This window comes from Podarcis liolepis (assembly GCF_965112155.1).
Source record: "Podarcis liolepis genome assembly, chromosome: 3".
In the NCBI taxonomy this organism is placed as follows: Eukaryota; Metazoa; Chordata; class Lepidosauria; order Squamata; family Lacertidae; genus Podarcis; species Podarcis liolepis.
In genome coordinates, this window is record NC_139557.1 from 46,643,215 (window position 1) to 46,666,224 (window position 23,010).

Here is a 23,010-nt window from a genome sequence, read left to right on the forward strand (position 1 = left end):
GGTTCTGCATTCATTATCACCTTGAGATATGAAATGATATCTACATAATTGTAGAATGGCTATCTCAGCCACGAAAAGTATCCCATGACGTACCTTGTTTTAAGATGGTTGTGACGGGTGCCATTGGTAGGTAGGGTGATTTACTCACTCATTCTCTCTCTCCCACACTCCTCCTCTCTCACACACACACTTTCGCTCTCTCTCTCACACACACACTCAATCCTACACACTGTCAAGGCTTTGGGAAGTCTGTTCCTCCCCCAGTGACAGCAAGAAGCAGAGAGAACAAGGTAGAGTCCTTGTTTATTCATTCATAATAGCGAGAAACAAAAGAACGCAGCAAGCCCTAACAATGGCGTTGCTCCAACTGGGCTCCCCCCCCCCAGCAACAGCATTTCCCCTTGTGATGGCCACTCATGGCCATTTGTCTCCGAGTCCTTTGTTCCTGTACTCTTAACACTGAATTCTGGGAGAAGGGGGGCTAGAAATACTCTCCAGTGACAACGTGTCAGCTGACTACTCTGCCTGTGTCTCTCCCCCCTCCTCCTTCTAATACTTCACAACTTTTCTGTTCATCTATCTCTGAGCTGTGATCCTCCCCAAACCCCTGCTGTAAATCAATGCAGCATCAGGAGAATGGGGTGGGGGTAGGGTGAATCCCACCACTCCTCCTCCTATTTCGTCCCCTTGAGTCCAATCCCTGACACACACACATATTCACTCATGGACCCACATACCATCTGCCATGGCTGGTGCCTTGGGTGGACAGGGCCACCCACACGTTCTCTGCCATGTGCACTTATTGACACACACCAATATGTGACTGCAAATTACACTGGATGTGATGGGGAGATGGCAGTCTGTGTACGTCCCTGAGAAAAGGGAAATAAATATGAGTCAAGAAGGAATGGACTGAGGGAGATGTATCTCTGTGGTAGAGCATCGGTTTTCCATTCAGGAGGCCCTAGTTTCAATCTCCAGGTAGAGCTGAAATTCTATCTGAAATCCCGGAGAGCCACTGCCAATAGGTATGAACAATGCTGAGCTAGATGGACCAGCAGTATGATGTAGTGGTTAGAGTGTCAGATGAGGTCCCCTGGAGACCAGAATTCTAGTCCCCACCCAGTCATGAAGCTCACTGGGTGATCTTGGACCAGTCACTGCCTCTTAGCCAAACCTACTTCACAGGGTTGTTGTGTGGATTAAACAAGGCGTAGAAGAACTGTGCCTTGGAAGAAAGGTGAGATATAAATGTAACAAACAAAATGGTCTCATTTTGCATAAGGCACCTTCCTTTGAGACGGCAGGTTTATGAGAAGCTCAGCCACATTTATTGGGGAAAAGGCAGATGAGGAGGGCCTGATTTGGATCAAGCTACATGAGGGCGGTGAGACAGATTCAAACCAACAGGATTCTCAACTCAAGCCAACATGATTCACAGAAAGGCTAGATTTGTGTTTTCACATCAAAGTAAAGTAGCAGGCTAATAAAAAAATAATCCTGTTCTTAATGTTTACTCTACCTCTTATTCCCCCAGCTTCCAGGAGATTTTGGACAAAGCCAATAGCCACTGATCTTGTGAAAACCACAGTGAAATATTAAATACAGTTTCAGAAGAGAAGTTCCTTTCACCAGACACTTATTTAAAAGGATATAGGGTTATGGATTTTGAAATGCTCTAAAACACTTCCCTGCCTTGTTCTCTCTCACCATGTAAAAAAACAACAAAATACTGAGTGATATACTCCTATATTTCTCTTTGCTAGAAAACTCATGCATCTTGCTCTGATTTCATTCATATGCTTGTCTTGTTGCCTTTTCTTCATTTTCCAGTTTTCTAAGGATACTAAGATTGTATTGTAAAATCCAGAGGCACTTTAAATAGATATATTCTGAATTTATATACCACTTAATGCTCAAATGACTTCTGATGGGCTTACAAAACACAGAAACCAACTGTACAACTTAAAATACAGAATAATTAGAAACACATAATTAAAATACATAATAAACCAATCTCATGAAAACAGTACAACAATGGACACACTGCAGCACAAAACTGAAAATTTATGTTGTGACCTACTTAACAATATATCCTCTTAAAATCTAGGTGTCACTCGCCATTTTCATTGTAGAAGCTACCTTTAACAAGCAAGGCTTGTTGCCACCTTGCCATAGTCTTTGGCCTTGGGATCTCAGTGGGATGGCAAAACCTGCTCCTGTTCTGCTTCAGATGTTGAAATGTTTCCCTCCACTATCCAACAGATTCTGCACATAAGAAAATGAGCACGTCAGGGAGAAGGCTAGGCTAGAACCTTTCTCACAACACCAAGAAGAAGAAGAAGAGTTTGGATTTGATATCCCGCTTTATCACTACCCTAAGGAGTCTCAAAGTGGCTAACATTCTCCTTTCCCTTCCTCCCCCACAACAAACACTCTGTGAGGTGAGTGGGGCTGAGAGACTTCAGAGAAGTGTGACTGGCCCAAGGTCACCTAGCAGCTGCATGTGGAGGAGCGGAGACGCGAACCCGGTTCCCCAGATTGCAAGACTACCGCTCTTAACCACTACGCCACACCAAGGTTTCTAGGTACAGAAAATCTTTGTGCATATAATGTGGGCTTCTGTATGCAGATCAAAGTAGTACAGCCCAGGTCCAAGGAAGACTTACTAAAGACTTAGTAGTCCAATATTAGATCTTTATTGACAATACATATAATAAATGAAGAGGTGGAAAAACAGTCAGAGGCAGTAAGAAGATATTTTCCTTGTTCTAATTTTGGAACAATACAGCAGTTTTGCACATGACTCACTGCAAGCCAACACCCTGATTTTTATATGCCAATCTGCAACCTGCAACACGATGTTTACCAATAATATTATTTTTTCTTCATGCGCTGAGAGAATCAACTACTCCTCTCCATTTACAATGTATTTCTTTTAGCAATGTAGTGGTGTAGGTTGTGGCAGCTGTCTTAAAAATGTGTTGGGGTGTGTGTGATGCTTGTAATAGGGACTCAACTTGCAACACAATACAATATGATTTTACTTTTCTTATAGTGATAATGAGTTTACCCACAGACTTCAAAATATGTTGCTATGTGGAAAAACGACCTCTTCTATAATCATCTCCACAAGCCCATTAAAAGGAACCTGCAGGATTGTATCACCCAGAGCTTTCGAAAGTGTCATGTTAAAAACAACAAGAACCACCACCATAGAAGCCAGCCAAAGTTAACCACTTTTATGCATATGTTAAATTGCTTGTTAAGAGCAGTGTTATTTAGATATGCTGAATGTCGACTGCATCACAGCTGTGCCATTGTTACGTGCACCAAATATTTAACCACTTAGATATTCATAAATATAAAATTTCACTCTCTCTCTCATCTAAACATTTGTGCCTAAGAAACTGGGAGAACATTTGGAACACATCTCCTCTCCCCAGCATGGAGGCAAAGTAATTTGCTGGAGGATGTCTGTGCCTCGTTGTTGCCACCCCCAGCTATGGCTGGTTTAATGTATGTTGCACTCTTTCCATTTCTTAAATCCACGCTCAATTAACGATCTGTTACCAAACCGTTCTCCTGGTCTAACATCAGAGTTACAAGCCAAATGACGGCATGGAAAACAGAAAGCAGCCTTTAGCAGCGGAGCAGTCCGTGAATGCTTATAGTGTAAACACCTACCGGGGTTGGAACACTGACCGTTTGTACGAGGATGCGAAGGATGTTTCAACAGGAGTTGCTGGCCCTCTTGTGCAATGAAGTACTACAGCTGTGACAATGTTGTCATTGCTGCTTGCATAAATAGGTGACACACTTTGCCTACCTGGCACTTGTACATTTGCTGACATCATACAGCTTCTTGAGGTATGCAGATGGGCTTGTTACTCTGATAATGGATACCTTTTTATTTCTTGGACATGAAGCCTTTATGAGTTTTAATGATAATTATAATATATATCTGTTTTGTAATCATTTTGCATATTTTAGCTGTTCATCTACATTTTTATATTATGCACTGCTTATTGACTGCCATTGTCTCAGACTTGCAGGGCACTAGTCCTCCATGAGGCCACCCATATCTAACTTCCCAATATTCAACTATGTTTATAAAAGGAACCCTGTCGGTGGCAGCAGGAGTGGGCAGGGTGCCTGTCCCGCAGAGTTTAGCTGATTCAGCCTGCCTCATGGGTGGCTAGCCCTGAAAATGAGGCAGGATTAAGGAGATATTTATGACTCAAAATGCAGGTAATCAAGCAGGGGCCAAGTCAATCAATTGTAGTAAAGGTATGTGATGTTTCAGAAGATTATGTGGAACTCAAATGGTGCTGCACATAGAGGGCTCTTTTCCTACTCAAAGGTGTCAGGTTGAGAATGAATCAAATGACATGCATTCCTGAGGAAACTTGATTAATAGCAGACAGTCACTGTTGGAAAGTAATTAATCTGAGTGGTTAAGCACCAATCACCAATAATCCAACTATGGAGGCAGAGTTAATTGAGCTGCTGGCTCTGATCAGGGCTCAAGCAAGCAGTCCCCATAAGGGAGAGGAACAGAAGTAGGAGACTCCAATTCTGTACATGCCCACATTGGCATCACCCATGTAGAACCAGGGCCGTCTTACCCATAGGTGATAGGGGTGCAGGGCACCCAGGCACTGGCTTCTCAGGGGCACCAGGCTGAGAGTCCAGGGCCTGAGAGTTAAGCCCGGGGAAGAGTCCTCCCGTCAGTCAGGGCGCTGCAGCGGGCTCTTCTGCTGTGGGCAGCTCTGCTCCACAAGTTCAGGGGCAACCGAGCCAGTGAGATGCTGAGCTGGCCAGCCAGCTCCGCCCTCCTGTGCGCCTGGGACTGGGCAACCGGGGGGGGGGGCGCCGGACGGATCTTTGCATTTCGGTGCCGAATATACTTAAGACAGCTCTGTGTAGGACCACCCCCAGCCAGAGGAAAGGCTTTTGCAAATATGTTCACACCTTGGATAAATTTGAATTAAGAACAGCTTAATGACTCCTACTGGAATGAAATTTTCCCAAGAAACAACACATTAAACGGTATTGGCATATATGTGTATGGGTGTGCATGATACATATGCATTTTATCAGAATGCTGATGACATTCAGCTCTATTCTTCTATTAAATCTGGGTGACTAGAGGCCTTGTGTAAACTGAATCAGTGCCTGGACAAGGGGAAACAGACTGAAGTTGAATCCTGCTAAGACAAAGACACTGAGCAAGTGGTTGCCGGGTCCAAGAAATTAGGACTCGTTGTTCTTGATGGTGTTGCCCTCCCTCTGAAATAACAAGTACACAGCTTAGGGATGCTCTTTCAACAATTTTTGTCCATGAGTTCAAGTGGCTGCTGTGGTGAAGAGCACCTATTTCCTGAACAGGAAAAATTTGGCCACTGTGACACATGTGTGGGTAGCCTTAGAACTGGACTATTGGAACATGCTCTCCGTTGGGCTTCCCTTGCAGCTGATCTGGAGGCTATAGCAGGTGCAGAACTCTGAAGCCCAAATCATGAGTGGTGCTCCATATTGGGCGTATATCATGCCAGTGCTGAGGGAACTGCACTAGCTGTTGTTTCTGCAACTCACATAAAAAGCCCCGAATAACTTTGAAAAAAGTTACCAAAAAGCTGTCTTCCCCTCCAAGGGCATTGCACTCCACTATTAGCACCTGTTTAGTTTTGCCATGGCATGCTGATTGGCTTGTGGTAACAAAAGGCAGACTAGTGTCATGGGATACCTTCCCTGCTGTAATATGAAAGACCCTCATCAGTATTGGCCATCTGCCAGCTCTTGAAGGCAAGTATTGCCCTGAACTGACCTTCTGATCTGAATGATTTAGCTGTCTTTTAACTGTTTTAATTGCCATGCTTTTTAACTGGCTTCTTTTATTGTGCATTTTAATTAGGGAAGCTTTAATACTTTGGCAGAATTGTTATTGTGCACTTCAATTATGTATGTATAGTTGTAAACCACTTACAAGCCATTTCGACATATAAGCAGTATATTAATTAATTAATCATTGGACTTTCCTTTGGAGTTATGGCTGCTTTGGCCACCTTTAGGCTTTTCTTAATCGTGTGTGTGTGCTTTTAGCTTTACAGACCTCAGTGTCCCTTAAGGATTCTCATTTGTCTTTAGTCCCATTTTGGTTCCAAGCCAGTGAGATCTTAGTACCCGAGTTCCTGATTAGAAGGAATGTTAAATCCACTCTGAATGGAAAAAAAAGAATATGAGCTGGTGCCTCATGGTCCAGACAAATCATATATGAAACCACAGCTCCAACAGGGGCCTACAGAGTGAAAACCTTCCATACACTGTGAGAAGTCTTTGAAAAGCAAAGGCCATGCTAGCAAGCTTGTTGGGAAGCAGTGGTTAAGGGTCTTAAACTAGAAACTGCAGTAGCTATGCTTGCTCACAAACTCTATACTTCTATATTGAAGGATTGGTCCAAATTTGGCTATAGTGCAGCTTGTTTTTACTGTAATTTACAGTCTTTCCAAACACTTTAATTTTTTAGTTCTGCACTGACTACACACACACACACACACAATTTCATCCAGGCCTTGGGTGAAAATGGATGCACTAAGGTTTGGAACTTTTGTTGATGATTCACTCACTGGACTGTATTTTGTAGAATATTTTCATTATAATTTTAAGTATTCTGTATTAATTGTTATTGTTTTTATGTAAAGATTGTGTTTGTAAAGTGCCCTGGAATATCAGGTGAAGGGGAGTTTAGAACTGAAGAAATAAAATAGGATTTGAAGCCTGATAATAAGTCATAAAGCAGTCCTATTTTCCAACATATTTCTTCAAGTTACAGAAAAACATCACTTCAATATCTATTGCAGAGAGACAAAATATTAATGGTGAAGTAGGGCATCATTAATACTAATTTAAGAGGGAAGAAAAGGCTCTTTTTAAAATATAAAATGTGTATGAACTGTAATCATTGTCTCTTGGGCAACAAAATCTAGATCAAGAGCAACGTTAGAGTTGCTCTCCTCTGTTTGTAGAAGTGCTACAATCATCATTTCCTTTGCTCACTCAGGGTGTATAATTCCAAACCCATGAAAGTAAACAGCAGTCTACCCAATTACTTGGACCACTTAATGCCAGCCTTTTCTTTGCTTTTATACAATTCTCAGAAATCTCTTCAGCTGATTGCTCATCATACTTAGTTCTGTTCTATGACTTCTAAAATAAAAAGCAAACAAATAGAATGCATTCCTATCATAAGCTAATCCTAACAGTACAGGAAAGGGTGTGTTGCTGATCCTTGCACAAAATGTATTAAGTCTGAGCAGATTGGCAGGGGGGAAATGTGCTCCAAATATAACCCGTTGAGTAGGCCTGCATAACTTGTATGTGACCTGCCAAGCCAAATGCAGCCCACCTACCTTGTGGTCTGCGAGGAGCTTGACAACCTTCATCTTTATGCAATTCCAGGCAGGCAGCAAAAACAGAAGCCCTAATAGGCCACCCATCTCATGGTAGGTGGGATGTGGTTGTCAAAGCGAGTCACAAGTTGTGCAGTCCTGCTGTGTAATGGATGGCGAATGCCACACTTAACATATGCTTGACATTATGAATCCCCATGTTGGGGAGGGGGAACTATACCTCTGCAAAACCATAATGTTAGAAATAAGATTTTAGCCTAGCCTTTTCCTGCCATGTTAATTTGGGAATATTTTGATGTCTTCCCCAACACTGGGGGCAGGGGGGAAAGTGCAGCCCACCTCCAAGGTAACCACAGCATCATTTTACACATGAGTAACACATTAATAGCATACCCTCCAGCATTTTTCTGATGAAAATAGGGTCGTCCTATTCTATCATCACCATTTTCTTGTTTATACCTGTCCATTTTAATGGGTTGCCCCAGCAGCCACTCTAGATGGCTTCCATCATATAAAGAAACATAACATAAAAAAACATAAAACATGTACACACACACACACACAACTTCCCTATACAGGGCCACCTTCAGATGTCTTCTAAAGGCTGTATAATTGCTTATCTCCTTGGCTCAGGGGGTCACATAACTCCATACCCTCCAACATTTCTCTCCAATGAAACTAGGAACATCCTACCATCTTATCCAGCATATGAAAATAGGGCCGTCTTAAGGAAAAGTGGGAAATTCCAGAATCATATCAGAATCTGGGACTGCTTCTGTAAATCCAGGACTGTCCCTGGAAAATAGGGATACTTGGAGGGTCTGGAACAGAGCCTTTGCAATTACTGCAAACCATCCAGGTGTTAGGGTAGATCTAAATGTGGCATGTAAGCAGCATGACACCCGAGGGGCAAATAGGACCTTCGGAAATGGACTATAATTAGAAAGGCAGCATTGAAGTTAGGTGTTACCTCTCACCATCTTCTTGTGTGAAGGTTTTGTTCAGATTTACTCCCACCCACATTCACTCTGGCAGCTGCTACAAATAAACAAATAAAACACACTTTTGGGAGATCCTGACTAAGGATCCTTCCTGACCATTTGATTCCGAGTCCTGTAAATGAAAATTGATTCTTATATTTGAAATGAATGATTAAATTTTAGTTCTGGTACTATGCTTTTGTAATTGAATATGAATCACTCCCATCATGCTCACTGTGCCCCTTAGTGCCTAAGAGAGTTGACGAGTCATAACAGATAAGTGTGTGCACAAGCCATACAACAGGAAGAGCCTGGGTCAAACTGCACAAAAGGGAGAAGGTGAAAAAGATTCAATTCCTGTATTTAGTTTTTTATGCTGGGCACAGTCATGCATTTATATTGTGATACTTACATTGATAAACACAAAAAAATAATAAACTGAATTGAAAAAATGTTGGGGACGGCATTACAAATTTGTAAGATATTGTATGTTATGTTTTCTGTTAATTTGATATTTGATAACTCTGAAAAGAGAATACGTAAGTGAAAATTGGTTTTCCTATTTGAAACGACTGGTTCATGAAATGTTGTTTAATGAAATGTTGGTCACCCTATTACTTTCTTGTAATTGAAAAATCTCCAAATAAAGTCTCACCTCAGCTATGAGCTCACTGGATGGCCATAGGCAAACCTCAGATCCCTGCCTGGATTACAGTGTTATTAAAATGGTCAGATCTAACAAGGGCTATTGTAAGAGTGAAACTGCAGGTTTCATGGGAATTCTATGGTTGGAGAGTTTGGATTGGTGCCATTGTGCAAAGAGAGGGCAGGTTTAAAAGTGTGTAAAATTCAGGGAATCAGCTTGACAGGGTCTGGGCGCAACCCTCTGTTAGATGAGCTCCTGGAGAAAGACTGTAGCTACTACTTATGAGGCACCCTAAACACCAGTTGGTGGGGAGCAGCAACAGGAGAGGGCTATTGCCTTCAAGACCTGTTTGTGGGCTTCCAGAGGTATAAGAACAATGGCTCATCTAGCCCAGTGTCCTGTTCTCAGTGGCCAACCAGATACCTAAAGGAAGCTCCAAAGCAAGACCTGAGCTCAAAAGCGCTCTCCTCGGTTGTGAATCCCAGTAACTGGCATGCAGAGGCTTACTGCTTCTAACAGTGGTTCTAGAACATAGCCACCAACTTTATCCATGCATTTTACAGCCATTCGAGTCGATGGCTGTCACTGCTTCTTGAGGGAGTGAATCCCATAGTTCAGTTATGCATCATGTAAATAACTAGTTTCTTTTGTCCTGAATCTTTCAGTGGCATCCATATGGCCACTGTGGGAAACTGGATGGGGGACAAGATGAACCACTGGTCTGATCCAGCAGTGCTCACCTTCTTATGCTCTTACCTTTACTTGACTATCTCTATAACAACTCTGCAAGGAATTTGCAGAGACCAAAAAATCCCAGTTATATTACCCCTTCCTTGCGTAATAGAAGGGGGGGGGGAGAGAGAAAGGGGGAGGGGGGGAGAGAGAGAATTTGCATTGGGAAAATGGATTGGAGGAAGCCCGCTTGCACTACAGTCTCAGTCCAAACAGGGTTTGTGATGTAGGATTTAGGAGAAGAAAGATATATCTAATCATGGTGCTTGTGGAACCCAGAGTGCTTCAAAAAAGCAAAAAGCAGCAGCAGCAACAACATAATATAATGTTTTATTGTAGAATGTGAGCGGAAGTGAGCAAGGGGTAAGATATGTAGTGAAAGGAAATCAAGGCAGCCAAAGTTAGTGTTTTACCTATGAGAAGACATGAGGAAAAGACTGCACTTGAACTTGGGGACTTCTTTCTCAGCCTCAAATATGGAACTCTGCCTTTCAAAATTGTTTTTAGCCTTTTAGCACAAGTTCTGCCTTCCCAGAACCTATTGTTCTTGTGATGCAATTGCCTAGGCTTTGATAGAGCACTGGCCTTTGAAGAATATTCTTAAAAAGTATGGGTAGATTTTTCTTTTTTAAAAAAAAATCCACCCAACTGTACTCTCAAAGTGCAAGAGGCATTGTTTTGTTTCTTCTAAGGAGGCCGAGAGGAACGACTGTTGGAACGTTACTTTTTCTCACAATGACAAGTTGGGATCATTTTACTGTTTCCACAGCTGCAGGGTGTTAAATGCTGACTGCACCCAATTCTGTGATCATTGTACTGTATCTAACACACCCAGTCAAGTGTTAGATCTATTGCTGGCACGGACCCTTGCCTTCCTCTGGCTGTTGGGCTCTGATAAGTTAAAGTCCTCATGTGCTCCAATTATCTGCCTATCAGCTATGAGAGCTTCTCATTGACCATCACTAACCTTCATTTGACTTTCTGCTTCCTTTTGCAGCAACCCCCATCTCAAGCCTTTCTCCCTCGCACAGCCAAACCAAGCATTTTGTGTGTGTGCGGGGGGGGGGGTTAGCCCCTCTCAGCTTTGAGGTTTTTAAATCTGACATAATTTGCATCATTACTCTGAGGAAAATATTCTGCCATGTTTGGGGCATGAGGAGAGAGCTTCAAATAGGCTTCAGGCAATCATGGAGCTAGGGGGAAAAGCAGGGAGGGAGGAGGTAATGGTTTCACATGTATGCACCTGTCAAAATCTCAGAAGACATTTGGAGATATGCTGAGATGATGTACCTATATATTTTTTGCTTTGTTTGAACTCCCCAGAGGGTCTGGAAGCCTTCCCGTTAATTAAAGAGAAAGATTGGGTCATTAATTTGATTCTCAATTAATTTGTCATTCAGCAAAGCCTATTTATTTCACCATGAAATGCTGACAAAGGAACGCAAGAAACTCAGGTTGCAACCAACTTTTCCATCTAGCTCTTCTCAAGCTGTGTGCAGTGACTAATAGCCATAAGAGACATCTCAGCCACTCTCTATTGATCATGTGGAAACATAAGTGTGAACTGGATTGTATACAGATACAGCTGGCAGACATTTCAGTGATTTCAACAGCAGCAACTTTTCCAGCCATCGCAATTATAGAAATTGCTGGGTGGATTCAGACAACCATTTACCAGATTCCAAGTCAACATGCAATGGATGCAGCCACTTGGTAACTTAGCTGTCTGTATTGCCTTGCCAAGCACTAAGAATTCTTACACACATCAGGACTAACTATAGGTAAAATGTGTGGTAAAAACAGCCTTCTGTATCCAGCTGTGGCTGTATCTGTGTGTAGTTTTGTCCACACTTCTGCTTATTTGACATGTAGCATATGGATACATGCCATCCCAATCTGAGTGGTGTGAGATTCCAGGGGTACCAGGCATGCTTGCCATGGTCTGTGTTCCCTTTAGGACAACGAGGCACAGTGGAGCCTGTGGTGTCTTTACAAAGTATGGCATACCGACACATATATATATATAACCTGTGCCTAATTTGGAGGGGGTTCTGAGCATCACACTGCAAGTAGCACCACCTTCCAAAAGCAGCAGCATTCCTGCTCCGCCTAAGCCATAGACATTTGTAACACAGGGAGTGGCCTCCACTCCCGTGATGTGTTGATTTGTTAATCTTCTGTTGCCTTAATGCAGGCTTCCTCAAACTCGGCCCTCTGGACAACTCCCATGATCCCTAGCTAGCAGGATCAGTGGTCAGGGATGATGGGAATTGTAGTCTCAAAACATCTGGAGGGCTGAGGTTGAGGAAGCCTGGCTTAATGGCTCACTTCCCACTTAAACCATGTGGATATAGAGTTGCATCTACAGCAGCACAACCAGATGCCTTCATCTGTGCCAAGCTCTCCCATTTCCCATTACATCCACAGCAGGCGCTGCAACCTTCAAACTCAAAGGCACATTCTTCCATTGTCCCCCAAGACTGATGGATGGTAACAATATAGACAGGGTCTAATACACAACTTATGTAGTCTGCCTAACTTCATTAGCTTTTGCACATGCTCATTCCAGCGGTTTTGAAGTGGGTGTCACACACAACCTAATACACACTCAGATCTATCTTAAGACACAATGCTCTGACATTCCTTTTTAACATACCATTTCTAATTAAAGTCTAACATTTATTATATCCAGGCATTTAGAACCCACAGACCTATAACAATATATTCCTAATAAAAAACTGTTTGAAAATATCAGATACATTGCATATCAATGGATGACTATGTATGTTGGAGTGTAGGCATGGAACCAGACTGTTTTTCCAAGACAGAGAGAGGCTTTCTTATACCTTGGCCCAGGCCAAACAAACATTTTCCTACCTAGTATGAGAGATAAGTGAGCTTCTTTCATTCTAGGCATGAATAACAGATTCAGGGAAATCATGGGTACAGATAAACTTAGTAATGCTTTGGTCCTGCCTCACTTTATGCCTGGGAGTATGGCGTGGGGCGTGGGAGAAAGGAAGATAAACCTCAGACTCACTTCATACAAGTTAGAAAACAGAAACCTTACTTTGACCAGGATTCTTCTCTGACTTTAGAAATGGAACAAAGAGCTACCAAGACATTAAAAAAAGAGAGAAGAAACTGAACCTACCATTTGCTCAGCGAAGTCACCTTTTAATCTTTATGTAGGAATTTCTTGTGGAAGGCAGGAATGAATAGAGTATCTTTTGCGCAAAGGAGGGGAGAAATGCATGCAAGTGGGAGAAGGAGACAGATGGAGCTTTGTGGCTGGCATTTTTTTGATAGATTGCATGGAGGTGATGTGTTAAGATAAAATGCCAAAGATGTAGAGTTACAAGACAGCCTTAAAAGGCAACAGCTGAAGGTGGAAGGAAGCTAACCACCTCTCATCTTTCAGGTGAACACAATAATCAGATCTCAAGGTAGAAAGGTGTTTCTTAACTTTAGGACCATGCGACTGCCAGGTGCTTGACAGCACTGTTGTACCTGCAGTGTCAGGCAGAGGAAAAGGTGATACAGCAAGGTCCAGGGGTGGGGGGAGATACATGATTAATGGTCTGTGTTCAGCTTGGTGAGTCATCAGTTGTGCAGCACTGCTTAACCCTGATCAGACTACTGCCTTTTCTTCTGAATTACACATATCTCCCGATACCACAGTTGCTCAGGACAAGTGCTTTGAAACATATATGTACACTGCTTTTCCATGTTCAGAGAATAAGTCCTTCCAGAACACAAATGCTTGGGGAAATTTAGGTCAAGTGGTATGGTGTTCTGGGGGGAAATTATTTCCAAGGAAACCTTGACCTTTTCCCTCTTTGCTGCAGGTTTCTAAACTAATGCATTCATGATAGTGTTCTAGCAGTGGGTTTCCCCAGGGCCTTCTGCATATATCTTGCCTTCTATGACTCTGAGAACTCTCTTAGCCAATATCACAGAGGAGCAATGGGAGTTCATTATATTGGAACTCAGGTAGGGTACCTACACATTTCAGAGGCTCTATACCTGCTAAATAGAGGATGGGGAAAGCTCATTCAGTAGAGAACAGTTAGTGGTACGCATGGAACCCTTTTCCTCTTTGTGGCCAATCCAATGCTAGCTCTCATTCTTCCAGCCAAAATGGAGACTTTTGAATAAAGTTGCTGGGGGAACCATGTTTCCTGGCTATCAACCTACTATTATTTGATAAAGAGTTACTTTCCCCAGTTGTATTTGTTGCACACTTTCTCAGTGGAATTAGTATTTATATATTTATTTCAAAAATTTCATAAAATTTATACACCACTTGATTGTTAAAAAATGCCCCACACCCTCAAAATGTATTATTTCTGGAGTGCCGCCTCAAACACAAGGCATCCAATTTGCTATTTTTATATTTATTGTAGTGATTACCACAGCTTGATTCCAAAACATAAAAAATAACAAAAAAAGAGAAAGAACAGCATCTGTAGCCTAATTCTGAGCAAGTTAGTGTCTGTGTAGTGCCACTTCACAAGTTTGAAAGCTCTTTTAAACAAAACATCCCCTGCAAATAGAAATGTAGTGCATTAGGGGAAGATTCGGCAAAACGAGGCTGTATTTCACCCTGTTTAGCACACACACTCCTCAGGCATTTGCACACACACACACACACACACACACACACACACACACACAGGCTGGGAGTCTCTGGCGGCTTCACTCAGGGCAAAAAACCCGCAGCTAACCATCCTGTAGCTTCGGCACTGTGGTTAGTTGTCCATGTACACATCTTATATGAAAAATCCATTGCCTCAGATAATGACCATCTGCTGCCCTTCAGAGAGAATACGCCTTATAAGAATAAAGTAGGAATAATGTAATTTAGCAGAAGAAAGCTTTGCATAGTCTATTTCAAGGATGTGATAACTTTACCTGTTGCTTGGAAACACTAATAGTTCCTTAAAAATGGGAAATTAAACCTTTCAGTTCCTTTGAATATTAACATGTAATCCACCCTTCACTGTGGCAGAAGCAGCCCCTGGGTATTCTTAAAATTAACAGAATTTAGTTTTCCACTGACAAGCTATGCATTGTAAAGTTTATGCTATCAATCCGTAAGACTGCAACTTCATATACACCAGAATCGGGCAAAAGGGATCGAAAAGGATACTATATCCAGTTCAGGTTGTTGGCAACAAAGATACCCAAGAATCTAGAAAGTCAGTCCTGTGAAGAAAGAACTATGATGTTTAGGTGAGAGAAAAATCACATCAAAGGGAACATCTTCTGATTCTACTTCAAGAGACATAAATGGATGTCAGAAAGCCTTGTTCATTCTATCCCCCTCACCAGAAAATAGTGCATGGGCTTCTCAATTTTTATGAACATTTGAATGGATTTGATTTTTCAGTGACTATGAACAGATTATTATCTGGGAACAAACGCCAGGGAATGGCAATCACCTTCAGGCCTGGTCTTCTGTTTGAGAGACTTCTGGCTGCTAACTCTTGTTGGAAACAGAAAGCTAGTCTAAGTGAACTTTTGATTGGTTGAGGAAAGCTATTCTCCTAAGATTATATTTTTGTACTCAGATTATGAAATGAAGCAAAGCTTGTAAATGAGAGAGGATTAGAGTTAATACACATATGAGCCTGTGAAATAGATGTTTCCTAACTCTGTGTTTCTATGAAACCTTATATATATTGTCCATTTCCTCTGTTCTGATTATACTCACTGGTATAACACCTGGCTGGGCCTGCACTGAAATTTGGATCATAGCAGAGAGCCCCAATTGATAGAGGTTCTTCTACTTCTAGGTCCACAGCTGAACCCTGGTTCAGGAATGCACAGGTATGGGCTTCTTCTCTCTTCCCATGTACTATCACATGAAGGTGTAGTTTCATGCCAGTAGCTGGGCACTTCACTAGCAGCCCTTAAGCACCCAACTCACTGTCCCCTGTAGGTTGGAAGGGTGGGGGGAATCTGGACAGCTTATTTGGAGACATATAATCCTATAATTGGAATGGTGAAGTCTAAAGTGTTGTTGTTTGCTGTGGAGACTCTAGGTCTGGGCAGAACTAAACCACGATAGCTGTAAACCTGCCTCAACTAGAATACCGCTGCAAATACTGCATTTGCTGATGCTCATGGGGGAACAAAAACGATCTTCTGTATGGTGGTAGATGCATATAACTGCCTGGCCATGAGCTGACACATTTCCCCCATAGTGATCAAGAAGCAAATAGCTGCATGAAAAAGTGTGATACATAAATAGGCTAGACCCATGGCTTTTGTTAAATAAAGGCTACTAATAAAGTTTATGTAGAAGTACTTAGTCTGATTTTCTAGCTAAGTACAAAGCATAATCCATTAATATCTGTAAATTGGCAAAGCCATGACATTATTTCCATGCAAAACATTTGCTTAATGTACTTTTCTAGTCACATAATCATTAGCACAGATTAGGTATTATCCCATGCCCTCTGCAGCAGCAACATTTGCATACCATATTGCACATAATCTTAACCCTATTACAAAGCCTGCTCCGAGTTCTTGTATCTGGAGATTAGACTAAAACAAAAAGAAACCGACTGAACCTGTTGTGGGATTTCTCAAATTAGAATTCTTTGGCAACTTTCTGTTTCAAACGTCTCTTCACAGCTCTCTGCAAAGGGAGAGAAAATGAGTCTGGCCTTTGCCATGCTTGTGAAGTCCTTATCCTGTCAGGAATGACACACAGAATTGAACCAACAGAAACAAACTTCCGGCTTCACTCAGAGCCTCTCACAATGAAAGCTGGCTGGACATGGACTTTGAACGTTACACCCATTGTTTATTTCTTTGAGATATAACCTAATATAATTATTTTATTCTCCATAAAAGGAAGCATATAGTAGTTCTGTGCAAAGGAGCTCTCTCGCTACAGTTTTTCATGTGCTCCCTAGAATTATTCCAATACTTAAAAATTGGAAGAAAAAGCCACTATATATGGGTAGCCAGCAGGTCTGAGAATAGCTGTCAACTTTCCCCCTTTTTTAAGGGAAATTCCCTTATTCCGAATAGGATTCCTCGCAAGAAAAGGGAAAAGTTGATAGCTATGGGTCTGAGTGAAGCGTAGTACTCCCAGGTCTGTCAGCCAGGCTTCACTCCCCCCCAGCCTGCTTGCGATTGGCCAATTAAAATGTGCATGCTCCTGGGGGCCCACACAGCTCCCAGAGGAGGATGACGTTCTCCAATGTGCATCTCATTGAATGAGGGCTCAAACAGCCACAGCTGTGCCTGTCCACAGTCGCCAACCTCCCAGGATTATCGGTGAGTATTCTTTGTCACACAAGCAAAACTTCATTAGATGGTGCTGGATCCAGGAAAATGCAGGTGTAAAGCAGCAGCAGCTAATGGATTGAGGGACTTGAGTGAAGTTTGGTGCAAAGGCTGTGAAAGAAGGGGAGATCCCTGAAAGTTGGGTGGAGGGAAGCAACCTCTTCAAGTGAGCTCTCCCTTTCTCTCTCAGGCCCCCCAATTACCATTGCCTGTTCCATTCAGCAGAGACCCCAACCGTCAAGAGATACGGTGGTCAGCGGTGGTCTGTGGTGACAGGGAAGTCAGCTTCTGCCAGCTTTGTTTTGTGTACATCTTTTCCGGATCCAGCCCATTCTCTCTGCTATTTTGCAGTTAAATGATCAAGTTCTCCCCTTGCTCTTTGATAGAGGGACTGGCAGAACTTTCAAGCAGTCAGAAAATGGATGCGGTATAATTGAGGGAAGAAGTGAAAAGAACTGGTAAACAAGACATAAAGGAAAGCTGAAACATTTAGGGCAGATACCAATCAAGAAACACATCTGAAGAAATTATATTATCCAGGCCCTCTCATATTTTGTTATTTTGTTCTGCAGCTGCTGTTCATGTGTTTCTCGCCCATACGCCCCTTCCTTTCAGAATTGTGGATGGATGATTATTATTTTTTTATGCGTGTTCCATTGAAGAAGAAAAAAAAGGATCACTTTGTGTCAGCTACTTGAGTGTGTAAAAGGAGGAAGGAAACAGCTGGGGAATTCCAAGATCAAATACATAGCATGAGTCACAACCCAGGGGGGAAACAGTCCTAAACGTTTTGCTACTGAGTATGCTGCACTTGACACAATGGGACTTACAGTACAATCCTACTGAGGTTTCCTTGGGAGTAAGTAATATTTCTACTGCTGGAAATTGCTGAACCACTTCTAGGGAAGTAGACAATAAGATGAAGCAAGCAAAATGCATTCTAAAAGTGAAGAGGAGCTTGAAGTTAGGACCACGTTGGCAGACATCATAAGGGATATCAACAAAAACTTTAGCAATGAAGAAGTCACTTTCACCCAAGCTACCACCACCACCAAGCATTTGAAAGACTGTCTGACACATACAGTGAACACACGTTAGGGTTGGAGATTGGCAGATTCCATTCCACCAGGCACAACTGTTGATTGGCATATATGTAGCATATTTAACATATACATGTGATCAGGATCCCTAAAAAGTCAGGGCTCCCAATTGTATGAATTAGTACTTTGTAATATAAGTGTATGCATGTGGATACATTGCAGACATGCAAATGAACATGTGCACAATGAAGTTGAAGCCTGCTGCTGTGATGCCACCACTGCCCAGATGTGCATGCACTGAATGTATGGAAAATAGAATTGTGTGGCGCTGAAGAAATCCAGATGTCTACATGTTATAGTCTCATTGCTGAGCAACCACATTCAGAGCTCAGTGGACTGAGAGGCCAGCCAACCAGAAGAGTCCCTGAGGTGTACTTGCCTGGAGGCGGAATCAGCATCCAAAGTCAGGTCCTAGGGTCAGATGAACAGCAATCCACATGGTCAGATGGTCCAGGGGTCAGGGAATCCAAAGATTATTGGTCACCCTCTCCCACCTTTGGAAGAACTGTACGGTTCCCGTTGCCTTAGGAAAGCAAACAACATCCTGCAGGATCCATCTCACCCGGGATACAGTCTGTTTGCACTACTGCCTTCTGGCAGGAGGTATAGAAACATCAAGTCAAGGACAAATAGACTGAAAAACAGTTTCTATCCAAGAGCTGTGGCCTTTTTGAATGCTGTAACTCGATAGTGAGACCTGGGAGTTTGATGGGTGTGGGTGTGGGTGTGGTTGGAAGGTGGTTTGTTTGGTTGTTGCTGTTGTTTTGCTTTTGTTGTTTTTAAGGGATGGCATCCAATTTCGTTGCACTTGTGCAATGTTGCACTAGTGTAATGACAATAAAGAATCTATCTATCTATCTATCTATCTATCTATCTATCTATCTATCTATCTGGGTCAAGATGAGCAGGAAGCAGCAGAGTCATATCAGGAACTATAAGCATTGTTACCAGGACCTGACTGCTGCTGGAAGCTCTGCTGAAGAAGGCTGAAGCCAGCTGGTTCGCATCAGTGCCTTCCCCTCTGTAACCTTGTATGTTGATCAGCTGCAGGTGGAGTCGCTCCACCTTCTCCCACTTCAGGCTGTTGTTCAGCAGGCAAAGCTGACTCCTGTCCTATGACAGTACTTGCTAAAAGGAGAAGTCAGGCCTAGATTACAATTATTAGTGTTATGGATCACAGTATATCCTTATCTAGATTGCACCTGAAAAAAGCAAGCCAAACATATTTGCTCCAGAAAATGAAAAATATAGCCCCCAACACTTTTATATGGCATATCTGCCATAATACATTTTTGGTGTTTTAGAATCTCACAACAATGTGTGTGTGTGTTCTGTGAGTTCAGCATTTTCTCTGTCCTAGCTTAGTAGTTTTAGGGTTAAACTCCCCCTCTCCTTGCTTTAAGGCAAGATAGGTTGCAGAGATATTTCTTAGTCACACTCCAATTGCCTTATTTATTAACCAATTTGTTGAAAACATATTCAAATAGAACACAATGCTGATGGTAATTGAGATATATGCAAGATTTTTAGGGAGCTATTTTGTTTTCTCCTTTTAAACTGCACCATGCATCAAAAAGAATTCCCTATGGATTTCATTGAATTAAGAAGCATATCTGTGATTTTATTGATTGCACCTCCAGCAGCGCCGCAAAATTTTTATTTGCCTTCCTGGCACACACACACATATATAATCTGCAGGCATATACATAAACACAACTTTGCTGTCAGGTTGCCTAACCTAGGATGCAAAAACCTGTCACTTCAGTTCATTAAGTTTACATCTCTCTGGCAGAGCTGAGAAAGGAATTTGCAATCAGCGAATACAAGAATAGGAATGCAACCTAAGAGCATGGTAAATCAATGTATCTTTTCTCCACCAATTGACTAATTTGCTTCCATAAAAATTATAGCATGCCAGGGATCAAATCTTTAACCTCCTATTGTCTCTGTGATTAAATGTTTGCCCATTTTTTTGGTCAGGATCAACGTGATGGTGGTTCATTAATACATTCAATTCCATTCCATAGCAGATGGTATGGTGAGCTGCAACTGCTCACCTCATCTCTGGCTGGTTGCATTGTTGCTGTTTACTGAGAGGTCACCAGTAATGAGTTTGGTGTGGTGTAAATCCACCAGTGGAGCCAAGCTGATACTCCAGCCAGTGCATTTACAAATATCCTTGCAACCTTTATACCACCTTCTCCACCCCTCTCTAGCTCTTGGTAAGCAGCAGCAACACAGCTGACTGGAGGTCAAGTAAGTAGAGGCACCTCATCACGCCGTCTGCAACTGATTACATTGATTTTGGTAATATTATTCATGACTAGGGGTATCCCAGTCTCAGATTGCAATCTTGCTAAGGTGTACGCACAACAGCTCTTGCTGCTGTCATCCAGTGCCCTACTCCAAGTCCATTAAACTGGGGAGGAAAACCTGGTGTTAACCAGGAGTGAGGTCTTTTCTGTTGTGACATCTACTTTGTGGAATATCTTACTGAGCAAGGTCTGTCAAGCTCCATCACTGTTTTGCTTCAGGCAGCTGGTGAAGATGAAGCCTTGACAATTTTTTAAAATAAATTTTTATAAAGGCTTTTGGTTAATTGTGAAATTGCCTGCTGGCTCAGTTCTGGGCTACTTTTGTGCTGCTTGAATTTGCTAAACGGGAGGTCAATTTATCTGTTGGAATGCATACTGGAGTTTTTCAGGGATTGTTTTGTTTTATTCTATTTCTCTTACTGTTTGTTTGCCATCTTCAGTCTCTTTGGAGAAATATGCATGAATCGGGATAAACATTTTTTAATAAAATAAACAATAAACATGAACAGGATTCTTCTGTCAAACACATACCCAGGAACCAGCATTAAATTTCAACATTGTTTACTTCCAAGTAGTTTGCATGATCTATTTTAAAGCACAACCTGGTGTTAGTTTGATTAGATCATAGTATTTGTTTGATTGCTTATTTCTATCTCATTTCTTAGTCAAGAACTCCTGTAGTAGCTAAGAGCATTTTAAAACAGCAAGCATGTTAAATTCACACACACACAAAAGTTAAAACAAACAAAGCAACAAATGGCCTTCTTAATTCCACTGGGTTTAGGATGAAAGTTGGTTGGCTAGTCTTCCTAACGAGTGACTATGAAATTAGAAGGGTTATAAATAAGTCCTTTGTGAATAAGTAATAAATTCAGCAAAGCTGACAGCTACTATTTATTATATGCATGAAATGGTAAAGGAAATCCCAGGTGGAACTCAAAATAAATGAAAAGCATATTTTCTTGCCCAACCAGACCCTCACTATTTCTGTCACATCTTTTAGTTCAGTCCCTTATTTACACCAACATAGGAACTGGTGGGTGGGATTGCAAGCCCTATGTGGTGGGCTACACAAACTGTTGTCTTTACTTCGATGCTAAATTACATTAGCACTTGTAGAAATTCTAGCTAAGTGATTTATGCCCTTGAACTATGAGTGCAAGGCATCCCAGCTTTCAAAAAGAAGATATTTCCAGAACTTAATGGGATTATGAAGGCCAGACCAAGAAGTCTGGCATTAGCTAACTAACCAATCTACAATAGCAGCTGAAGCTGGAATGCAGATATAGCACAGAATACACAGAGGAAGGGGACACGGGGTGGGGAGTGGGGAGAGATGATCAAATTACAGGAACATGCAGGAAATTTCATATATACATATGTGCAAGATCCTGCCTCACAAAAAGAGACTGGAAAGGATGCCTGTTAGATTCATTTTACTACTATGAATACTGTATGTGATGATTTTAGGGAGAAAGGTATTGAGCCGCAACTGACAAATTGGATTTGCACCTGAGAGCAAATTAAAGGCTGCAGCAGTTCAGCAAGAAGAAGCGTTTGGATTTGATATCCTGCCTTTCACTCCCTTTAAGGAGTCTCAAAGCGGCTAACATTCTCCTTTCCCTTCCTCCCCCACAACAAACACTCTGTGAGGTGAGTGGGGCCGAGAGACTTCAAAGAAGCGTGACTAGACCAAGGTCACCCAGCAGCTGCATGTGGAGGAGCGGAGACCCGAACCCAGTTCACCAGATTACAAGACTACTGCTCTTAACCACTACTCCACACTGGCTCTCTTTACGACGTTCTTTGGACTGGGTTAAAATGGCTCTGGATAAAGATTCTTTCTTTCTTTCTTTTTTCTTTCTTTCTTCCTTCAGTGGGGAACAAAAGGATTATAAGGGCTTTGGACAGGATCACACAGAAACACAACAGATCTAATGTGCTTTCATCTTCATTGTTGCAAATCCTCAGCTTTGGTAGGACTCAAGAGAAGCGTTAAGGTTCTTCCTGTTTATTAAAGCAGCGTTGGTGCCTTAGCCTGCCAGACGCCCCATGGAAAGCCAAGAGTCAGCGTCCCTTTCTCACTTTAATTCTAGCAGTGGGGATATCTTGCTGAAAGTCGTCTAAACTGAATCATGCTCTCTGAACGCTAGCCTTTGACAAAAACAAAAACAAATAAAAATGGAAACAGTCATCTACCATTATTAATTTGCCCTTTTCTCCTTTCTCCTCACCACATGATGTGCTTTTGCATGTTTCTTGCAGAAGTCAGTTGCAGAAGTCAGTTGTTTACCCACCTGCTGAAAAGAAGAAGAAGAAGAAGAGTTTGGATTTGATATCCCGCTTTATCACTACCCGAAGGAGTCTCAAAGCGGCTAACATTCTCCTTTCCCTTCCTCACCTACAACAAACACTCTGTGAGGTGAGTGGGGCTGAGAGACTTCAGAGAAAAGACCAGAAATGCATCTCCCATTTTCTTTGGTCAAGTAATAAACTGAAGTATACTAGTCTGAGTGAAATCAG